The sequence below is a fragment of the Lagenorhynchus albirostris genome, chromosome 9 (assembly GCF_949774975.1).
Source record: "Lagenorhynchus albirostris chromosome 9, mLagAlb1.1, whole genome shotgun sequence".
In the NCBI taxonomy this organism is placed as follows: Eukaryota; Metazoa; Chordata; class Mammalia; order Artiodactyla; family Delphinidae; genus Lagenorhynchus; species Lagenorhynchus albirostris.
Genome location: NC_083103.1, coordinates 86,343,353 through 86,367,622, shown reverse-complemented (window position 1 = coordinate 86,367,622; position 24,270 = coordinate 86,343,353). Strand labels below are relative to the sequence as shown.

The following is a 24,270-nucleotide window of genomic DNA, read 5'->3' as shown; positions in this document are numbered from 1 at the left end:
TTCACAGGCTGGTGAGGCCCAAGGGAACTCTGAGTTATGTGTATCTATTTTCCTATTAGGTTAGCTACTCTTTTTTTTTTTTTTTGCGGTACGCGGGCCTCTCACTGTTGCGGCCTCTCCCGTTGCGGAGCACAGGCTCCGTACGCGCAGGCCCAGTGGCCATGGCTCACAGGCCCAGCCGCTCCGTGGCATGTGGGATCCTCCCGGACCAGGGCACGAACCCGTGTCCCCTGCATTGGCAGGCAGACTCTCAACCACTGCACCACCAGGGAAGCCCCTAGCTACTCTTTAAGAGCAGATTTTCTTCCCTATGTGCCCCTTAGATCATGTGGTATAGTTCATGGGTGGTTTAAAAAACCCTATTGTTTTCTTAATAGTTGGTAGTACAATTTCTTTTGGGAATAAGTGGTCTTAAAAGAAGACAATACCTTGGAGCATTTGGGTATGAAAAAATAGACCCACCGTAGGATTCAGAGTGTGGGGCAGAACAAATGGAGGGTAGAATTACTTTGCATTGAAAAGAAAAAATGATGGTGGTAGGAGGGGACAGAAAGGAGAGAGAATGGCTGAGCAACATAGAAAATCAGCCAAAAGACTCTCTAGAACAGAATGACTATTAATTCCAGTTGTGATGGGTCGGCAGTGCAAACCCCATCTATTTCTTAATTTCTCTAAACGTTTTGTAACATCTGCTACACAAAGGCTTTGTGTGCATAATTTTATTTGTGTGTGTGTGTATGTAAAACTAAGAAAGGTAGCTAAAAAACCCATGCGGTAATGAGCAAGTTGCAAGATACCAAGTGGAGAACAAGAAGTCAGCTGAAGCAGGAGACAGTTATGAGAACATAAGCCCCCCAGGAATGCACAGAAATCTTGGACAGGGATTTGGACTTTCAACATGAGGTATGCTGGAGACCAGTCTTGTCTAGATTTTAAGAGTCAATTTGACCCTGGATGTCATCTAAATTAAGTAATAAATGCTCTACAAAGGTTACAAATGACATTACAAAATGATAAACACTGGACTTAGTAGAATGTTACAATTACCTGTAAAATGCAAAGAGTCCTGGAGAAGAAATTAGAAGTCCTGGGTTTGAATTTTTTTTTTCTTCAACTCCCAGCACCTTTATTTTTCCTAGAATCTAGATATAATGAACTCTAGCAGGGCAGTTATTACTATTTAAGCCTTACACTTTAGATTCTTTAAACTACTTCAAAATTTGTAAATCTGAGAATGCACATTCCAATAACCGCAAAACTAAAATTTGAGATTATACCAAAAAATTTACTCACTGTTTATGTGACTACACAAAATTTTGTGTGCAGCACATGGACATTAATATTGCAGAATTTGGCCTTTTTTTAAGTTGAAGTATAGTTGATTTACAATGTTGCAATTGTTTCAGGTGTACAGCAAAATGTTTCAGTTATATGTATGCATACATATATCTATTCTTTTTCAGATTCTTTTCCATTATAGGTTATTGTAAGATATCGAATACAGTTTCCGGTCTTATACAGTAAATCCTTGTTGTTTATCTATTTTATCTATTGTAGTGTGTATCTGTTAATTCCAAACCCCTAATTTATCCCTCCCCCTCCCCCTTCCACTTTGGTAACCATAACTTTGTTTTCTATGTGTGTGAGTCTATTCTTGTTTTGTAAATAAGTTCATTTGTATCATTTTTTAAGATTCCACATATAAGTGATATCATATGATATTGGTCTTTGTCAGACTGACTTCACTTAGTATGATAACTTCTAGGTCCAGCCATGTTGCTGCAAATGTTAATATTTCATTCTTTTTAATGGCTGAGTAATATTCCATTATATATATATATATATGTGTGTGTATATATATATATATATATATATATACCACATCTTCTTTATCCATTCATCTGTCAATGGGCATTTAGGTTCCTTATAAAACACCAAAAATAGCTGATAGGAAATGCTTACTTAAATCTTTTACCTAAGTCATACTATAGGAATTTACAGTCTTGACCAAAAGAGGACACAGGTTTCTCATTAAACTTTATTTTAATGGGTCTCAAAATTCTGTGACAGATTTTTAGTCAAATTGTTTCTATTAAAAATTACTGATTTTTAAAACTTATAACTTAAAACTGCCATATGCACACAAAAACAAATGGTCCACAACATATTTTCCTTTTTCTTCTGAAAGTTTTACAATGCATTATCATTAACCAATCTTTTACTGTTAAACTTAAATGGCCAACAGAAACAAACAATCCTGATAATGTTCTTCAACAACTGATTAAAACTGGGGTGTCAGGTATTAGGGATATTATTCACTTAGCCTTCTGAACTTTCTGGGTCATCCACTGCTTTGACGACACCCAAGACACGTCTGTCTCATGTCACAAACAGCAAAATGACCCTGAGGAGGATTGTCAGAAAAACTCTCAAAATACATGGGCTTTCCAGCAACCAAATGAACCATGCCAGCATCACCAGCTTTACAGAATTGGGAACCATCTTCCAGCTTCTTCACAGAATAGCAGTCAACCTTCCTCTTCAGCCCAGCAAACTTGCAAGCAACATGAGCTATTTGACAATCCTGCACAAGTGCATAGCCAGCACTGATTTGGCCTGGATGGTACAGGATAATCACCTGAGCTGTGAAGCCATCTGTTTCCATTGGTAGATCATTTATTTATTTATTTTTGGCTGCGCTGGGTCTTGGTCATTGCGTGCAGGCTTTCTCTAGTTGCGGAGAGTGGAGGCTACTCTTCGTTGCAGGCGCGGGCTTCTCGTTGTGGCTTCTCTTGTTGCGGAGTACGGGCCCTAGGCACATGGGCTTCAGCAGTTGTGGCATGTGGGCTCAGTAGTTGCGGCACATGGGCTTAGTTGCTCCACAGCATGTGGGATCTTCCAGGACCAGGGATTGAACCCATGTCCCCTGCATTGGCAGGCAGATTCTTAACCACTGTGCCACCAGGGAAGTCCCTGGTGGGTCATTTTTGCTGTCATCAGCCACAGTGCCACAACAAACATCTTTTTTTTTTTGTGGTACGCAGGCCTCTCACTGTTGTGGCCTCTCCCGTTGTGGAGCACAGGCTCCGGATGCTCAGGCCCAGCGGCCATGGCTCATGGGCCCAGCCGCTCCGCGGCATGTGGCATCTTCCCGGACCAGGGCACAAACCCGTGACCCCTGCATCGGCAGGCAGACTCTCAACCACTGTGCCACCAGGGAAGCCCCACAACAAACATCTCTGACAGACATGTTCTTGACATTGAGACCCACCTTGTCCCAAGATAGAGCTTCACTCAAAGCTTTAGGATGCATTTCAACAGACTTGACTTCAGTTGTAATGGTGACTACAGCAAAGGTGACCATTATGCTGGGTTTGAGAACACCAGTCTCCACAGGGACAGTGCCAATACCGCCAATTTTGTAGACACCCTGGAGGAGCAGACGCAAGGGTTTGTCAGTTGGAAGACGTGGTGGCAGGATGCAATCCAGAGCTTCAAGCATCGTGGTTTCACTGGCATTGATTGCCATCTTTATGAGTGACTTTCCATCCTTTGAGTCAAAGCATGTTTGTACTTGGCTGCAGCATGTTGTCACCATTCCAACCAGAAACTGGCACAAGTGCCACTGTGTTGGAGTTGTAGCCAATTTTCTTAATGTAGGTGCTGACTTTCTTAATGATTTCCTTTTATCTCTTCTGGCTGCCGGGTGGTTCAGTGGAACCCATTTTAACACCAACAATTAGTTGTCTCACCCACAGTCTGTAAGCCAGAAGTGCATGCTCACAGGTCTGCCCATTCTTGGAGATCCCTGCTTCAACTTCACCAATGCCAGCAGCAGCAGCAGTCAGCGCAGCACAGTCAGCCTAGGGTGTACCTATAGGCATGTTTTGGGTAGTCTCTGTGTCCTGAGACATCAATGATACTACTTGCTGGTCTTGAATTTCTACAGGGGAATATCAGTGGTGATACCAAGCCCATGTTCAGCTTTCAGTTTGCCCAATACCCAGGCATACTTGAAGGAGTCCTTTCTCATATCAGCAGCCTCATTCTCAAATTTTTTCTTTGGCTCTTTTGTTGATCCCACCACATTTGTAGACCAGATGGCCAGTGGTGGTAGACTTGCTCTAATCTATGTGTCTGGTGACAACAATATTGATATGAATCGTTTGCTTTCCCATTTTGGCTTAGATTTAGTTGTGATACTTGTGATCTGGTGGTAAATCTGTTGTGAAAAAGTAGGTTTGAATTCTGTGGCATTAAGTAATTATGTGACTTTGGGAACATGCTTAATTACTCTGAGGTGCAGTTTTCTTACCTGTCAAAGGATAGAAGAAATTAATTATTTGTTCTCTTATCTGTAAAATGGCTCCAATGGTAACTAAGATGCCTTAGGAAGGAGAACAGAATTTGGAATCAGGAAAAATACACCTATGTTTGCATCCTGCTCCTGCCACTCTCTGGCTGTGTGACCTTCAGTTAGCTACTTAACTTCCTAAGCCTTGGTTTCTTCATCTATAAAGTAGTAATAATAACACCTATGCCTCAGATGGCTCTGAAAGGATTAAATATTTTAGCCTAGGTAGAGATGCTTGATAAATATTAAGCCCATCTCTTTCAGATTTAAGTTCAATTTCTTCACTCAGTTTCCTTCTTCATGGTCTTGAAAGAGAAAAATTTCTGGCTCTGTTTTGCAGGGTGACCCAACTTCATACCAAATTACCTCTGTGGAGCAGAAAAGGAAATAATGTTAATTCATCTTTACATCTGCCAATTATATGGAATTTAACAGCAATATTCAAATCCGTACGCTGCTATGGTTACTGGTATAATGTACTAAGTATTAACCGAGAAAGCTCTATTTAAGAATGGCTTCCAGAGAGGTGGTAAAGTTTGCCTACAGATTCTTTCACTACTATGTAGCTTCTATATCTACTGTAAAGATAATACTTTCCCAGTGTCAATTTGAAGTCCCAAGTCTCTTTGTATTAATAATCCTGGAAGACACAGTGGTAGTGGAACTCTTGACTCACTTTTTTTTCCCCTGGGAATAATTGGAGGCTGTAGCCATCACCCACCTAACTCCTAACCCCAATAAGCTAGGAGTAACTCCATTTAGGTTTATAGCAAAAGGCAGCCCACAGCAAAGAAGGTATGAAACCCTCAGTTTTCCTATGCAAATGGGAAGTCCATTTCTTGATCTGGATCTTGTCCTAACGTTTCTTCTCACTAAATACCCAGCCATCATAAGGATGCCTTGGACAGGACTTTATCTCACTAAATACTGCTTTTGCAGTATTGTTGAAGAACAGCAAGAGCAAGGGCACAAGTCTGTCTGTCTTACTTCTGTCCATATTTCTTGGGTGCCTACACTTTCTGTCTCCCTAGGTTCCTAGTATCATGAAAGGGGAAAGGAGCTCTTCCCAGTACCTAAGAAGTGTTGATGGGCTACTTTATCTGTCCTAAATCTTGTATTTCCTATTGGCCTTATGACATATCCATTTCACCCACAGTGTGTATCTGAGCTTTACCTACCAAAGAAAGCTAGATTTAGGGGAGGGGGTCTGAGAATGGGTGGAAAGTGACGTACAAATATATTATTCTTAATTTTGGTTCACATTTTCAACTGTTATCTTAATGGGATGAGTATATACTGCATTGATCCAACGGCTTAATAATCACTCTTAGGTTGAAATGATAGTGCTAAGCTGATTAAGAATTTCCAAATGAATGTTGTATTTCAAAAGATGCTCTTCTAGGCTTTGTGTTAATATGTGCTGCCTATATTTCTGACCTAATATTTCTCTTTATTTGTATGGCCCGTAATCTTTCTGTGATAAGTATTAACGATTCTAAATTCCTAAAAGAAATGAGCAGATTATGAAAGTTTCTCTACCATGTTGTCATTAGGATGGTAATGGAGTACAAAGATAACTGGTGCTGATTCAATTTATTTTGCCCTGGAAATACACAATGCCCTAAATTATAAATATACCTTAAACTGAGAGGTTCAGTGCTTCAATGTAGCTATAACATCAAAACTATGTCTTAGATTTTTTTAAAAACATCTTTATTGGAGTATAATGGCTTTAAAATGGTGTCTTAGTCTCTGCTTTATAACAAAGTGAATCAGATATATATATATATATATATATATATATATATATATATATATATATATCTCCCCATCTCCTCCCTCTTGTGTCTCCCTCCCACCCTCCCTATCCCACCCCTCTAGGTAGTCACAAAGCACGAAGCTGATCTCCCTGGGCTATGTGGCTGCTTCCCACTAGCTATCTATTTTACATTTGATAGTGTTTATATGTCCATGCCACTCTCACTTCGTCCCAGCTTACCCTTCCCCCTCCCCGTGCCCTCAAATCCATTCTCTACATCTGTGTCTTTATTCCTGCCCTGCCCCTAGGTTTGTCAGAACCATTTTTTTTTTTTTTTAGATTCCTTATATGTGTTAGCATACGGGATTTGTTTTTTTTCTTTCTGACTTACTTCACTCTGTATGACAGACTCTAGGTCCATCCACCTCACTACAAATAACTCAATTTCGTTTCTTTTTACGGCTGAATAATATTCCATTGCACATATGTGCCACATCTTCTTTATCCGTTCATCTGTCAATGGACACTTAGTTTGCTTCCATCTCCTGGCTCTTGTAAATAGAGCTGCAATGAACATTTTGGTACATGACTCTTTTTGAATTATGGTTTTCTCAGGGTATATGTCCAGCAGTGGGATTGCTGGGTCATATGGTAGTTCTATTTGTAGTTTTTTAAGGAACCTCCATACTGTTCTCCATAGTGGCTGTACCAATTTACATTCCCACCAGAAGTGCAAGAGTGTTCCCTTTTCTCCACACCCTCTCTAGCATTTATTGTTTCTAGATTTTTTGATGATGGCCATTCTGACTGGAGTGAGATGATATCTCATTGTAGTTTTGATTTGCATTTCTCTAATGATTAATGATGTTGAGCATTCTTTCATGTGTTTTTTTTGCAATCTGTATATCTTCTTTGGAGAAATGTCTATTTAGGTCTTCTGTCCATTTTTGGATTGCGTTGTTTGTTTTTTTGTTATTGAGCTGCATGAGCTGCTTATAAATTTTGGAGATTAATCCTTTGTCAGTTGCTTCATTTGCAAATACTTTCTCCCATTTTGAGGGTTATCTTATGGTCTTGTTTATGGTTTCCTTTGTTGTGCAAAAGCTTTGAAGTTTCATTAGGTCCCATTTGTTTATTTTTGTTTTTATTTCCATTTCTCTAGGAGGTGGGTCACAAAGGATCTTGCTTTGATTTATGTCATGGAGTGTTCTGCCTATGTTTTCCTCTAAGAGTGTTATAGTGTCTGGCCTTACATTTAGGTCTTTAACCCATTGGGAGTTTATTTTTATGTATGGTGTTAGGGAGTGTTCTAATTTTATTCTTTTGCATCTAGCTGTCCAGTTATCGCAGCATCATTTATTGAAGAGGCTCTCTTTTCTCCATTGTATATTCTTGCCTCCTTTATCAAAGATAAGGTGACAATGTGTGCATGGGTTTATCTCTGGGCTTTCTATGCTGTTCCATTGATCTATATTTCTGGTTTTGTGCCAGTACTATACTGTCTTGATTACTATAGCTTTGTAGAATAGTGTGAAGTCTGGGAGCCTGATTCCTCCAGCTCCATATTACTTTCTCAAGATTGCTTTGGCTACTAGGGGTCTTTTGTGTTTCCATACAAATTGTGAAATTTTTTGTTTTTGTTCTGTGAAAAATGCCATTGGTAGTTTGATAGGGATTGCATTGAATCTGTAGATTGCTTTGGGTAGTATAGTCATTTTCACAATGTTCATTCTTCCATCCAAGAACATGTTATATCTCTCCATCTGTTTGTATTATCTTTAATTTCTTTCATCAGTGTCTTATAATGTTCTGCAAACAGGTCTTTTGTCTCCTTAGGTTTTTTTATTCCTAGGTATTTTATTCCTTTTTTGCCATGGTAAATGGGAGTGTTTCCTTGATTTCTCCTTTAGATTTTTCATCATTAGTGTATAGGAATGCAAGAGATTTTGTGCATTAATTTTGTATCCTGCTACTTTACCGAATTCATTGATTAGCTCTAGTAGTTTTCTGGTAGCATCCTTAGGATTCTCTATGTATAGGATCATGTCATTTGCAAACAATGACAACTTTACTTCTTTTCCGATTTGGATTCCTTTTATTTCTTTTTCTTCTCTGATTGCTGTGGCTAAAACTTCCAAAACAATGTTGAATAATAGTGGTGAGAGTGGACAACCTTGCATTGTTCCTGATCTTAGAGCAAATGGTTTACCTTTTTCACCATTGAGAACGATGTTGGCTGTGGGTTTTTCATATATGGCCTTAATTATGTTTAGGTAAGTTCCCTCTATGCTGACTTTCTGGAGGGTTTTTATCATAAATGGGTGTTGAATTTTGTTAAAAGATTTTTCTGCATCTATTGAGATGATCATATGGTTTTTATTCTACAATTTGTTATTATGGTTTATCTCCTTGATTGATGTGTATATTGAAGAATCCTTGCATTCCTGGGATAAACCTAACTTGATAATAGTGTATGATCCTTTTAATGCGCTGCTGGATTATGTTTGCTAGTATTTTGTTGAGGATATTTGCATCTATGTTCATCAGTGATAGTGGCCTCTAGTTGTCTTTCTTTGTGACCTCTTTGTCTGGTTTTGGTATCAGGGTGATGGTGACGGCATAGAATGAGTTTGGGAGTGTTACTCCCTCTGCTATATTTTGGAGGAGTTTGAGAAGGTAGATGTTAGCCCTTCTCTATATGTTTGATAGAATTCGCCTGTGAAGCAACCTGGTCTTGGACTTTTGTTTGTTGGAAGATTTTTAATCACAGTTTCAATTTCAGTGCTTCTGATTGGTCTGTTTATATTTTCTATTTCTTCCTGGTTCAGTCTTGGAGTGTTGTGATTTTCTAAGAATGTGTCCATTTCTTCCAGGGTGTCCATTTTATTGGCATAGAGTTGCTTGTAGTAATCTCTCATGATACTTTGTATTTCTGCAGTATCAGTAGTTACTTCCCCTTTTTCATTTCAAATTTTATTGATGCGAGTCTTCTCCCTTTTTTTCTTGATGAATCTGGTTAATTGTTTATCAATTTTGTTTATCTTCTCAAAGAACCATATTTTAGTTTTATTAATCTTTGTTATTCTTTCCTTCATTTCTTTTTCATTTATTTCTGATTTGATCTTTATTATTTCTTCTGCTAACTTTGGGGTATTTTTGTTCTTCTTTCTCTAATTGTTTTAGCTGTAAGGTTAGGTTGTTTATTTGAGATGTTTCCTGTTTCTTGAGGTAGGATTGTGTTGCTATAAAATTCCCTCTTAGAACTGCTTTTGCTGCATCCCATAGATTTTGGGTCATAATAGTTTCATTGTCATTTGTTTCTATGTATTTTTAAATTTCCTCTTTGATTTCTTCTGTGATCTTTCGGTTTTTTATTAGTGTATCATTTAGTCTCAATGTGTTTGAAATTTTTACAGATTTTTTCTGTAATTGAAATGTAGTCTCATAGCATTGTGGTTAGAAAGATACTTGATACGATTTCAAATTTCTTAAATTTACCAAGGCTTGATTTGTGACCCAAGATATGATCCGTCCTGGAGAATGTTCCATGAGCCCTTGAGAAAAATGTGTATTCTGTTGTTTTTGGATGGAGTGTCCTATAAATATCAATTAAGTCCGTCTTGTTTAATGTATCATTTAAAGCTTGTGTTTCCTTAGTTATTTCCTTTTTGGATGATTTGTCCATTGGTGAAAGTGGGGTGTTAAAGTCCCCTACTATGATTGTGTTACTGTTGACTTCCCCTTTTATGGCTGTTAGCGTTTGCCTTAGATATTGAGGTGCTCCTATGTCGGGTGCATAAATATTAACAATTGTTATATCTTCTTCTTGGATTGATCCCTTGATCATTATGTAGTGTCCTTCTTTGTCTCTTGTAATAGTCTTTATTTTAAAGTATTTTGTCTGATATGAGAATTGCTACTCCAGCTTTCTTTTGATTTCAATTTGCATGGAATATCTTTTTCCATCTCCTCACTTTCAGTCTGTATGTGTCCCTAGGTCTGATGTGGGTCTCTTGTAGACAGCCTATATATGGGTCTTGTTTTTTTTATCCATTCAGCCAGTCTGTGTCTTTTGGTTGGAGCATTTAGTCCATTTACATTTAAGGTAGTTATCGATTTGTTTGTTCCTATTACCATTTTCTTAATTGTTTTGTGTTTGTTACTGTAGATCTTTTCCTTCTTTTGTGTTTCCTGACTAGAGAAGTTCCTTTAGCATTTGTTGTAAAGCTGGTTTGGTGGTGCTGAATTCTCTTAGCTTTTGCTTTGTCTGTAAAGGTTTTAATTTCTCTGTTGAATCTGAATGAGATCCTTGCTGGGTAGAGTAATTTTGGTTGTCGGTATTTCCCTTTCATCATTTTAAATATGTCCTGCCACTCCCTTCTGACCTGCAGAGTTTCTGCTGAAAGATCAGCTGTTAAGAGAATTCCCTTGTGTGTTATTTGTTGTTTTTGCCTTGCTTCTTTTAAAATTTTTCTTTGTATGTAATTTTTTGTAATTTTATTAATATGTGTCTTGACGTGTTTCTCCTTGGATTTATCCTGTATGGTACTCTGTGTGCTTCCTGGACTCGATTAACTATTTCCTTTCCCATATTAGGGAAGTTTTCAACTATCATCTCTTCAAATATTTTCTCAGTCCCTTTCCTTTTCTCTTCTTCTTCTGGGACCCTTATAATTAGAATGTTGGTGTGTTTAATGTTGTCTCAGAGGTCTCTGAGACTGTCCTCAATTCTTTTCATTCCTTTTTCTTTATTCTGCTCTGTGGTAGTTATTTCCACTATTTTATCTTCCAGGTCACTTAATCAGTCTTCTGCCTCAGTTATTTTGCTATTGATTCCTTCTAGAGAATTTTTAATTTCATTTATTATGTTGTTCATCTTTGTTTATTTGCTCTTTAGTTCTTCTAGGTCCTTGTTAAATGTTTCTTTTGTTTTCTCCATTCTATTTCCAAGATTTTGGATCATATTTACTATCATTACTCTGAATTCTTTTTCAAGTAGACTGCTTATTTCCTCTTCATTTGTTTGGTCTAGTTGGTTTTTACCTTGCTCCTTCATCTGCTGTGTGTGTCTCTGTCTTCTCATTTTGCTTAACTTGCTGTGCTTGGGGTCTTCTTTTCTCAGCCTGCAAGTTTGTAGTTCCCATTGTTTTTGGTGTCTGTCCCCAGTTGCTAAGGTTGTTTCAGTGGGTTGTGTAGGCTTTTTGGTGTAGGGGACTTGTGCCTGTGTTCTGGTGGATGAGGCAGGATCCTGTCTTTCCAGTGGGCAGGACCACATCTGGTGGTGTGTTTTGGGGTGTCTGTGACCTTATTGTGGTTTTAGGCAGCCTCTCTGCTAATGGGTGGAATTGTGTTCCTGTCTTGCTAGTTGTTTGGCCTAAGGTGTCCAGCAATGTAGCTTGTTGGTTGTTGAATGGAGCTGGGTCTTACTTTGCGTTGAGATGGAGATCTCTAGGAAAACTTTCACCAGTTGATATTACATGGAGCCAGGAGGTCTCTGTTGGACCAATATCTTGAATTTGGCTCTCCCACCTCAGAGGCACAGGCCTGACACCCAGCCAGAACACCAAGTCCCTGTCAGACACATCGCTCAGAAGAAAAGGGAGAAAAAAGAAAGAAAAAAAATTATTAAAAAAAAAATTAAAATAAAAAACTAAAAATGAATTAAAACTTAAAAAATTAGAAAGTCATAAAAAAGAGAACAAAATGGAATAAAGAAAGAAGAGAGTAACCAGACCAAAAAATAAATCCACCAATGATAACAAACACTAAAAAGTATACTAAAAAAAAAAATGGACAGAGAGAATCCTAGGACAAATGATAAAAGCAAAGATATACAGACAAAATTACACAAAGATGCATACACATACACACTAACAAAAAGAGAAGGGAATAAAATGTGTATATATATATATATATATAAAAAGGAAGAAAGCAACCAAATCAATAAACAAATCTACCAGTGATAATAAAGTCTAAATACCAAATTAAGATAAACATAAAACCAGAAACAAATTAGATGCAGAAGGCAAACCCCAAGTCTACAGTTGCTCCCAAAGTCCACCGCCTCAATTTTGGGATGATTCATTGTCTATTCAGGTATTCCACAGATGCAGGGTACATCAAGTTGATTGTGGAGATTTAGTCCACTGCTCCTGAGGCTGCTGGGAGAGATTTCCCTTTTTCTTCTTTGTTCGCAAAGCTCCTGGGGTTCAGTTTTGGATTTGGCTGCACCTTTGCGTGTAGGTCGCCTGAGGGCATGTGTTCTTCGCTCAGACAGGACGGGGTTAAAGGAGCAGCTGATTCGGGGGCCCTGGCTCACTCAGGCCGGGGGAAGGGAGGGGTATGGATGCAGGGTGAACCTGCGGTGGCAGAGGCTGGCGTGACTTTGCACCAGCCTGAGGCGCGCTGTGCGTTCTCCCAGGGAAGTTGTCCCTGGATCGCGGGACCCTGGCAGTGGCGGGCTGCACAGGCTCCCGGGAGGGGAGGTGTAAATAGTGACCTGTGCTCGCACACAGGCTTTTTGATGGCAGCAGCAGCAGCCTTAGCGTCTCATGCCCGTCTCTGGGGTCTGCACTGATAGCCGCGGCTCGCGCCCGTCTCTGGAGCCCCTTTAAGCAGTGCTCTTAATCCTCTTTCCTCCCACACAAGGAAACAAAGAGGCAAGAAAATGTCTCCTGCCCTTTCGTCAGTTCCAGGCCTTTTCCCGGACACACTCCCAGCTAGCTGTGGCTCACTAGACCCCTTCAGGCTGTGTTCACGCAGCCAACCCCAGTCCTCTCCCTGGGATCCGACCTCCGAAGCCCGAGCCTCAGCTCCCAAGCCCCCGCCTGTCCCAGCGGGTGAGCAGATAAGCCTCTCGGGCTGGTGAGTGCTGGTTGGCACCGATCCTCCGTGCGGGAATCTCTCTGCTTTGCCCTCCACACCCCTGTTGCTGTGATCTCCTCCATGGCTCCGAAGCTTCCCCTGTCTGCCACCCACAGTCTGCCCACGAAGGGCCTTCCACCTTTCCTCCTTCACAACTTCCTCCCAGAGGTGCAGGTCCTGTCCCTATTATTTTGTCTCTGTTTTTTCTTTTTTCTTTTGCCCTACCCAGGTACGTGGGGAGTTTCTTGCCTTTTGGGAGGTCTGAGTTCTTCTGCCAGCGTTCAGTAGGTGTTCTATAGGAGCTGTTCCACATGTATATGTATTTCTGATGTATTTTTTGGGAGAAAGGTGATCTCCACGTCTTACTCCTCTGCCATCTTGAAGGTCTCTTATGTCTTAGATTTTGATTGAAGTGCAGGAATACCTTTGTCAGTTCAGCATGATGAAATTGTGCTAATGTATTTTGCTCTAATAAAGGAAAATGAGACATAGAAAAATAGTTTTAGGGGTTCAGAACTGTATTAGAATTAATAACTGAGAATGTAGTTTGGGGGCTCTAAATATGGGAATCCCATAGTGAACAAAGAGTAAGGAATATCTAACTTTAAAATAAGCTATTTTCCAGAAGTTGATTGTTTTGTAACTCAACACAATTTCACATAAGATTAGTAAATGGTGGTTGTTTTCTCAAGGCAGTATATGCATTTGCAAATGTGGAGTACGAGGCCTAGGAGTTCAGAGCATGGCATCGGCATGGGGTGAGGGAGGCAGCTGGTGCAGGGAGCTGGAACAATATTGGGCTTCTCTGGAGCACTGGGGTGAGTAGTCGTCAGAGGAGTCTGGATCATGCATACTGCAGGCTAGTTCCAGGGATGGCCCTTGGCAACGGGGTCTTCTGACTTATTGAAATCTGACCAGTAACCACAAAGCCATTTCAATTCAACTTCCTAAGTGCTTATTAAATCTGTATAATTCTCCTTATTTTTATTACCACCACCCCAACACCACCTGCCACTAAGACTCCTGGAATAACCTTAACCAATCTGCTCCACATCTACACTTTCCCATCAAGTTTCCATAATACAATCAAACTGATCTTTTAAAGGCTCAACTTTTAGAGAATCATGGCTGTATTTGAATCTGTCAGTAATTTTCCATTGTCCTTACAATATGGCCCCAAATGTTTAATGATCAAAACATTTAAATTCCATTCAGTGCTGTTGTAAGGTAGGCAACAACTTTCCCCAGCAACAAGTGGTTGTAATGAAAAGGAGACCACAATTCATTTTGCCAATTAATTGACATTTCAATACATAGTTATTGATAAAATAACTCCAATATTTACTGTAGTTCAGATTCTATTCAGAGGTCATTAACTGGTGGTCTGTGTGTCAGAACCAGCCTATAAACATGTTTTGTTTAGCCTATACAGTATTAAAAACATTTCAGGCAGTATTTTAAAATTGGGAGAATGAAAATAATTGAGACTTTCAGCTTTCTTAAACCTGGGAGAGTGTGATGACCTGGGAGTCATATTCCCCTCCTGGTAACAAGCAGCTGGAGCAGAGTGGCAGATGTTCCTTTTAGGGAGAGCAGTGGTTCTCAAACATTTTAGGTGAGCATGCAAAGAATTAGAATCACTGCAAGGCCTTGTTAAGCCACAAATTGCAGGCCCCACCAGGGAGTTTTCATTTCAGCCAGGCAGGATCCAAAAAATGTGCATTTCTAACAATCTCCCAGGTGATGCTGATGCTGCAGGTCCGGGGTCCACACTTTGAGAACCACTGAGGTAGGAAACGTGCTTTCTACCAAAGCATGGTCCTTTCACTTCTTATTGGTTCCCTTATCCTGGGTATCCCTGCCATTTTTCACCAAACTCACATCACTACCTTAGAGAAATATTTTTCCCTATGTATCCCTCCAGAAAGTGGGAAAATTAAAACAAAAACAAAAACAGGAGAAACATATGTCTTTGTGGAAGTAAAGAATATTCCAACATGTTTAAAATGCAAACACTTAGGCCTTTTCACTCAGATTTGATTTTGTGAGCTCAGTTCCATGGCAACTTTCACACACAAGAAGATTTTGCCAGTAAACCTGGGCATTAGGACTTAGGCTTTCAGTCATTCACAACTGGGTTTGAACTCCTGTCTCTGCCATTTACCAGCTTTGTGACCTTGGAAAGCTTCTGAATCTTATTAAGACTCATTTCCTCATCTAGAACATAGGGATTTTTATTGATATGTATGTTAAAATAAAAACCAAATGGAAACCAGCCTTGAAAATTCCCTAAGCAATCAAAACCAGCAAAGCTTAATTTAGTTTATTTTGCAAGACTAAGCTTGATCTGGGTCATTTCTTGCTTATGCCTCTGGAAATCATAAGGAAAATTTAAACTGTTTCCCAAGATTGTTGAGGTAACCACTGACCAATTCCCTATCACTTAAGAAAACTCTAATACTATAACCAATCACTGTGAAGAATAAATAGTCACTTCACTGCTTTCTCATCATATAAACTGCTTTCCAAAATATACCCTGGAGCTTCCTTCCATATTTCGGTTTCAGCATTCTCAGTTTGCACAGTGTTTTTTTGGTGTGTGTGCAGTAAACTTTTACTACTTTGGTGATTCATTGGATTTACTTCTGTTATTTATAAACTTTTGACACCTGATCCATTGGGTTATTGTGAAATTAAAAGATTGAATGTGAGGTGCCTGGTACACAATAAGTGCTCAATGACTGCTGTCTGTCAATGTTATTGTTGAGATTTTAATACAAAATTTAAAATGATATAACCATAAGCTGGAAGGAGAGGAAAGAAACTAAGCAGAAATAGAAAGCATCAGGAACCTGGAAAGGCTGGATCAGAAAGGTTAAAACCCAGATTGAGTAGAGGTTTGCAAAAAAGGACACAGGACAACAAAAGCAGAGCCTCAGTCATTTTTAGGGAAGGAAAAATAAGGAAGGAGAACCTACTACTTTAATTGTGTAATGTTAACCGACAACAGAAAAAAAGCAGAACTAATGAACAAGTGTTTTAATTTTTTTCTTCTTGGTCAGAGAGAAGAATTTTCGGTCAGAAAGGGAAGAATAAAAATTGGTAAGAGGAGTCTAAGTTCTTAGAGACAGAAAGAGAGCTATCCAAATGAGTTCATATTAACCACGTCATAGGCTACTGGGAAAAGGGCAGGCAAGACTGTGGAAAAACAAATGGCAATCCATGAAGAATCACAGAGCATGAGCATGTGTCCAGACGATGACACAGAGACAGAGTTTATCCTGATTTCCAAAAGAGAGAAGAGGAAGAGTCTGCTCATTCTCATAACTTCATGTATTATAAACCAATAAGCCTTATGTTTACCCCAAGTGAAATATTATATGGATTGTTTGTAAGCATTTAGGAAAGGAAAAGGATGATCATCAACAGTTGACGTTGGTTCTTAAGTGTGAATTTTGTCATTTTCCTTTCTGGTAAGATTATTAAGCTAGTAAATCATGGAAATTATTCACTCACCCAGCGAATATTTATTGAAACACTAGGTGCAGGAATATTGTCTGTCACATTTTTATTGGAGAAATAGGCAATATGTTCATGTATTAATGAACATGGATAGAATCAAGTATTCTAGGAAGGGATGAGACAGAGATCTGACCAGGTACACAAAAAAGAATGGTGGCAGTCTTTACCAAAATTGGAAATCAGTAGGTGCTGAATGGGGTAATAGAAAACAAGTTACATATTAGATTTAAAATAAGTCAGTGATGTTGAGATGTCTATTAACATACAGATATGGAGCTCAGAAGGCTCTGGACTGGAGACACAGATCTGGGATTAATTAACTTTATGGCTGTCAAATTTTCACAGTGACTGAGATTTCTCAGGTGTGTTGAGTGAGAAGAGAGCAAGAATTCAGGGAAAAGGCTAGAATGCAGGGAACACTAATATTTAAGAAAAGAAGTTCAGGGAGATGGAAGGAGAACCAGAAGAGAGTGGTGTTACCTTGGCAGAGGGAGGAGGATACCGCTACGCAGTGTTGAGGGCTCAGGTGGTTTGAGAGACATGATTTGTTGTGACATAAACTGGCATTGATGTGTGACTTTTGTGCAACACTCCACAGCTGTAGAACTACACCCTCACCTCAGGATATAGGAGAGGAAGAGGGAGATGGACAGAATGGTCTAAGAATGAGAGATCTGCAGATATGGTAAAATGAAAGAACAAGGAGCAAGGGAAAGAAGCTGTTGAAGAAGTAGATTCATACGGTGATTAATTAAAATCATGTGATATTGAGCGGGCAGCCAAAATACTGGTTATCATAAGTGAGACTCAAAATAGCATGTTGGAACAAATGGTCAAATCTAGCAGAGTGAAAAAAATCTCATAGGACATGTCTGTTCCTCCACTTGTCCAAGGAATTGGCAAAGGGCTGAATGAAACAGAGACCAGGACAAATTCCTGTGGAATGAAGGCATACACTGCACACTCCCTCCTTTTTTCTTTCCCGTAAAGTGACAGTAAATCTTTAATTAACATTTTTCTTTTTTTAAGAATGGATTTTAAGAGAGCAATGGACTGAATCAAGATTTTTCCATGCAGACACAAAAACCATGTAGAATTCAGCTGACAGTTGTACAAATGAAAAATACCTTTCAGATTTTATAGTTGACTTTGAATTCACTAATAAAAATATTATTAATAGCATAGATAATATTTTGAGCATTTATTATGTATTAGGTAGTTATGGATGTTTTATACATATTGTAGATATACAAATCTCAGTCCACAGACTCAGTTAATCCAGAAAAATAACTTAAATATTTCCTCTAACTCAATTCTACGTTAACCTTCCTACTGCCAGGCTAAGAGTAATAATCTCAGGTAATTTTTGTTTCTCCCTTCATCCCTAAGGTTGAGACAAAGTCCTTGGAAGGATTTACACAGTACCTTGTCCAGTAAATTGGGGAAGTGGGGAGTCATCTGTTGAAGTTGAGTTACCCTGAGATGGCATTTGGCCTGCAGCACAGCCCTTTAGAGTTGGAGGCTCACAACCCGTTAGGGTTTCTAAATCACTTAAGGACAGGGAAACTTTAAGAGGCAATGGACCATTTGTTCTGAGGACATTCTGCAAGAAGCCATTTCCTCTTTGGGGTCTGACTGACTCGCCAGGGGCAGTGCCTAGAAAGAAGGGAACTTGGCTCCCAGACCCATCATTCTGTCTGTTCTAACTGCCTCCTCTTTACTTTCCCTCCCTCAGCCCATGGAAAACCCTATTCTAGGCAGGGAGTGGAGGAATTATGGCTCTCTGACCCCTACTTCTCTCACGTGTTTTGTCTATACATCATCCCCCAAACTCTAAGATCCCCCCCTTTAAAACACAGAGACAAAAAGTGCCCGTTGGCTATTTCTACTTTTTGGCTAGCTGCATCCTTTCCCCACGGCAATGAGCTCAGGCTTGCCCATATACTTGGAAAAGGGGAAATACCAGGAGAAAAATATGCCAAAATAACTATACCACCACACCCGCAACAACATTTTTCTTGAAGCAACAACATTAGATAACTAATTGATAGGGTCTTAGACTGTTGCAAGAAAGGGTCTTCCCAAATCTAAAATTCTGTAGTTCTACTAAAGCAAGGTGAGGCCAGTTGGCTTGTGCTGCCAGAAAGGACAGGAAAAGCCACGGGCATCTTTGAGGCAGATGGCAGCAGTGGGTCAGACGCCGAGAAAGTGCTCTGGCTCACTAGGTTTGAAAGTTCAAGATTCTTAAGAAATAATAGTGAACAAAACTAAAAACTCTTCTCTGATGCCTGATGGTTGACTTTGCCTCCTCTCTCAAAACCTCTAGCCGTTAAATGGAGTTTTTCACTTCTCTGCCAGGGTAGGCCCTGCCATTTCCTCAGTTCCAATCCCCTCACTGTGCCTTGACAAGATGTCTCAGTCTCTGGGGACCCTCACTCTTCTGCCTTGGGGTCAGGACATGGTGGCCTCTGAAATTTTACAGAACTTCATTATCAATGAACATTTATCAATGTGGGGTGTTCAGAGCCCTGTGATAAGGTTTCACATATTGTAAACCTCAAGGGGCTTCCAAGCACGTTAGAGAGATGGGGTATGTGCATAATCCAGCACAGCCCATCCTAAATGCCCTCTGTGCCATTACTCTAGGAGTTTGGAGAAGGAGAGGAGCATGAAACAGAACTCTCAGCTGCTGAGTCAAAAAGGCGTGCACTTGTGCCACTTGCGTTGCAGCTGCTTTTTTGGAGGCCCACCTAAAAATAAATAACTTAAGCTCGATCTGCAGAAATTCTGCCCTGAGTGGGTATGCCTGAGTTCAGGAAGGATGAATGATTCTTAGACCTTATAAGCAACTGAGAAGGAAGTCTCAACCTCAGCAACACCAGCAATTAAGACTAATAATATCTATCTCTGGCTCTGCTTCGAAGATGAAAAAGACGAGATAGCTGAAAGAGCACAGGTGGCCATTCAAATATTTACTGGGATTGTTCATTTTATTTTATATTCAAGAGGTACAGCAGGCACTTTTACATTCTGATCTAACTACTAAATCCAGTGAGGCCCTTCCCTCCAAACTGATCACTCTGGTGTTTAATCAGATTCTGAAAGCCTCAGACTACCAAAGCACCCATTTAAAAAATTGCTATTTAAGATGAATGTCCTACCTTTTATGTTGCATTTTTGAAACTGATTCGATCAGAACAGTCCTTTGATGTTGTAAATATCCACACATCAGCTCATCTACTTTCAGATTAATCAAAATATTTAGGCATCTTCACAGAAATTTCTCATATTCATAAAACAAGGCTATAGTTATTGACTTTCTGGTATTATGTTTTGGGAAATCTCTATGTGACTTGTGTAAAAGGAATAAAAGCTAGTTGCATGGAACTACATTGTCAGAATAATGAATGCTTTAAAACTACATTGATTCAAAGCCTGCCTGGCTCTCTAGCTCTGACTATGGAGAGTGTGGCCCAGTGAGTCTTAGAAGGAAGGAAACTCTTCCTTTGCCCCACTTCCTGTGCCTTCTCGGAGCTGGGCTTCTAGCCAGTGGGAGTAGAAAACGGCCAACATGGTGTTCTCAGCATCTCTTAGGGGTACTTACGAAACTAGTTGCAGGGAGCTGAGTGGCAGAGTGGTACCCTAGAGAATACACTTGAGTTTTTCATTCCACATGATTACATATGTAAATTGGTTTTGATTCCCTGGGCACCATGGGGGGTGGGGGTGGGTTGTCGGGGGAGGTGGAAGAGAAGCATGCTGGGTAGGGACAGGGGCCGCAGAGGAAGCTGATCTGGCATTAAAACTGTGCTACAGACATTTCCCTCAGGTGAAGAAGCCCTACAATCATGAAAATCCAGACAACCAGGCAGGAGCTGTGAATCTAAAAAATGAGGCTGAATTTCCAAGTGACATATGATAATCCCTCAACACATTAAGAATTCTACCTTGCATTAGCAATGACTTTTTTCCTTGAATTCTTCATAACTGGCTTTTTAAGATTTTTCCTATTATAGCCAGGTAGGTTAACACATACCCACCCTGCTCTCTAGACTAAAAACCCCCAGGAATGATGAGTATATGTCTGTGACATTTCGGTTAATTGGAGTTGGTGTTGGGGAGCCTTTTGACTGTTAGCGGCTACAGGCATAACCTTTGGTTGTCTTCACTAATGTGGTTTGAGAGGATGCAGGGTTATGTTGGAAACTGTGGGCAGAGGCAGGGAATTTGGAAAACATATGAAATTTTTTATTAGCTTTGTACATTTGTAACATCTCAATAACAAAATATGAAAAGAACTTTGCAAAATCATATTCTCAATTGTAGTATAAATAGGATATGAACATACAGATAAAAGAGAATACAGTCTGTTTAAAACACATTATAAGGTTGAAAATCCTTATCAAATAAGCCATTTCACCCGGGAAAACCTAAGAGATCCTAACTGAAATGTGCTGCCAGACATGGGAGGGTCAACCACAGAAGGAGGGAACTGAATCAGGAGGAGGTGGGACTTGGGGAATAAAATGGAAGAGAGACTGCAGGTGAGGGATTTGGACTGAGCACAGCACTATCTACAAGGTCTGACAACAGACCACAGATGATGGCTGTGCAACAGGCAGCATCAGGAGACCCAACGTGAGGGTGAGGGCAATGAGTGTTTTAACCACAGAGAATTTCAGAGCAAACAATATTTAAGGGTCTTACCAGCACTGCCCAACAGGAACAGGTAATTAACATTTTCTAGTAGCTACCTTTTAAAAAGTAAATAGAAACAGGTGAACTAAATTTTAATAATATATGTTATGGTACCCAGTACATCCTGTCAGCAGGAGGCACTAGCTACTTCCAGTGCTCAGTAGCCACACGTGACTATGACAGTGCAGAAATCAGTCAGGCTTGGGCACCAGGGAAGTCTGTCAGTCCGGAGGAAGCCTAGCCTAATGAGGACTGATGGGAAGTCTTATGTTAACTGTTAATTCACAGAAGAGAAAAAACAAGTTAGAAAATTCATTAAAAAATTTCCATCTCATTTGTGGTGAAAGCTATAAAAATTAAAATATCAGTGAGATACTGTTTCCCACCTGTCAAAATAGCCAAAGTTTAAAATAATTGCAGTTGTTTGAGGTACCTATGCTGCTATTAGCAGTGTAAATTAGTATAACTGTTTTGGAAAACAGCTTTACATTTCATGGCAAGGGTTTTTAATTTTTTTATTAACTTCTAAGACTCTACAACAGAAAACAATAAAAGTGATCATTTATTGAATGCTTCTTATATAACAGATAATATGCTTAGCATATGTTTTAAGTCTTTTAATTCTCATACCAGCCCTATGAAGTAGCTATTATTATGCAGTTTTAACTCCATGAAAATAAACCAAAGTATGGAAAAATTTATATATCACTGTGTTATTGTAACATTGCTAAAAGGAGCAAAAAAAAAAAGAAGCTCCCCCCGCCCACTAGAAAAAAAAACTGAGAAAAAACTTAAACAATTCAAAATCAAGGAATGGTTACTTAAGTGAAACTACTCAGTGGAATTGATGTTTTTACTAAAGTGTTCTTAAAGATATGTAATGACATGGAAAATACAGGTCTTAGTCTGATATTGTCTCAATAAAACTCCGTAACAGAAGCACTAAATCTGGGTGGCATACATCAATAAGCATTTATTTCCCATGCATGTGTTTGCAGATTAGCTGGAATGTGGCTCTGCTTTTGGCTTCGGATAAGCTGGCTTTGGTTGCAGGCTCAGGTATGATGCACTGAATTCACTTTAGAGCCTGAGTTGAAGGACACCTGCTACCCCTGGAGTGCAAGAAGGCATGAGGGCACAAGGACAAGAGTAACTGCACAGCACATTTTAAGCATCTGCTTGCTTCATGTCTGCTAACTTCCCATTGACTAAAGAAAGTCATATGGCCAAGCCTAAAGTTGAGGAGTGGAAAAGTATCCTCTTCCTGCCCTGAGAAAGTGTCAGGAATGTGTATGCATAATTCTATTACAGGAGAATAAAGAATTGGCACCAATAATTCAATCTACCACAGTCTGGTTTCCAACACTGTTATTCACATCCCTGCCACATACACTCACCCCCATCTGAACATTCCCTCAAATGTCATTCCATGATGACACCAGGCTAGAAAGATAGCATCTCTGGATCTATGTCAACTCCGGATGTGATTCTTCTTGAAAGTCAGGAAATGGACTTGATAAAGTTGGCATGATAGGCAAGCACAATGCACAATGTTGACAGGGTAAGTGGGTTGTTGCCCTTTGAAATTTTTAGACAAGTTATCTCCCCCTCCCACATCCAACATACAAAAGTGGAACAGGAACAAGATGACTACAATAAACATCCCCATTCTAATAGGGGAAGAGTGAGAAGCATATAGTAGTCATGGGTTTATAATAATTGTGAAATCCTGGTAAGCGAATATTGCCAGGCTCCCCTACCCGGCTGAAGGGAATGTTCTTGGATTAGATTCCATTACTGCATTCTGGGAATAACTTCCAAGACCCCAGTCTGGTTTTCCCTCAAGCTCTTGGTACTAGTCTTTGGGAGGTCCTTCTTTGCCAAAATTCCCCCTTGGCCACGTCTGAAGACAGCAATGGAGAATATGCCCAATTAGCTAGTGGAGCAGCCTTCTCAGCTTGCTCCCTACCTGAAGAAAGTTGGGAGAATAGGAGTCTAGAGGTATTTTCATATCTCAAAGAGTCATAATCACTTTTAGTTCAAGCTGACAAATTTTTCTCAATACAATTTAATTTTTCATCCCTGCAAATCCTAGGATTTCTGAGCTCTGTTCACTCTCAATTCTGTTTGAAAACCAGCCATGTTTTTCTCCACCCCCATCTCTTACAGTGCCTTTTCAAATGCAATTAGCAACAACCCACTTACCCTGTCAACATTGTGCATTGTGCTTGCCCGTCATGCCAACTTTATCAAGTCCATTTTCTGACTTTCAGTGTATTGCAAGTAACAGCTCTAACAAATGTTTCACTACTAAATAACAGGGAACTAAATAACAGGGATCAACATTTTTCCAGCCTCGCATGACAATATCATTGTTGCCTGCTCCCTAGTCCCAAAGCTGATGGCACATATTTTGGGATTTATTATGGCAGCACCCTATTTCTAGTACTTATTTTAGTTTTATTTAGCTATTGCCACAATAATGCTAGGTAACAAATAACCACAAAATCTTAGAGGCATGCAGCAATAAACATTAATTTCTCACTTTTGTGGGTTGGCTGGGGTCTGACTCAGCTTCCAGTTCAGTGGCAAATAGGCTTAGGTCTTGGCCTTGCCTTGGATTCAAGTCTGCTCTACTTGTGGTTGTTCTGTAGCCATGGCTGCATGAGCTCTTCTCATTATGGACAACCACGTTGCAAGAGAACAAGCCCAGCCACACCAGCATATTCCAAGCCTGTGCTTGCATCATGTTGTATTGTCCTTTTATTCTGTATTTTTGATGCTCTGACATTATTAGGGCCTTGCTGACCCTGGAGGGATTGCCCCTCCCAGGGTTAGCTAATTCCCAGAGATAGTGAATAACTAAGTTTTCCAGTATGCCTTTCATATGCAAACCAATACAGAGTCCATACCCACAACCATCTCCTTTATGGAGCTTTTATATTCCTGGCCAATATTCCCCTTCCCTAATCACCCCAGGGCCAGGTACCAGGCAACTAGGAACTCCACAGAGCCCATTGAAACTATTAAAAATAGCCAATCTTGCTTATACTGCTTTGACTGTTCCTTCCCA

At 39.8% G+C, this 24,270-nt stretch overlaps 1 pseudogene; it reads right to left on the bottom strand.

The window, feature by feature from the left end:
• Nucleotides 1-2,319: 2,319 nt before the first annotated feature.
• On the bottom strand, nt 2,320-4,085 carry LOC132526536 (elongation factor 1-alpha 1-like; annotated as a pseudogene).
• Nucleotides 4,086-24,270: the final 20,185 nt, after the last annotated feature.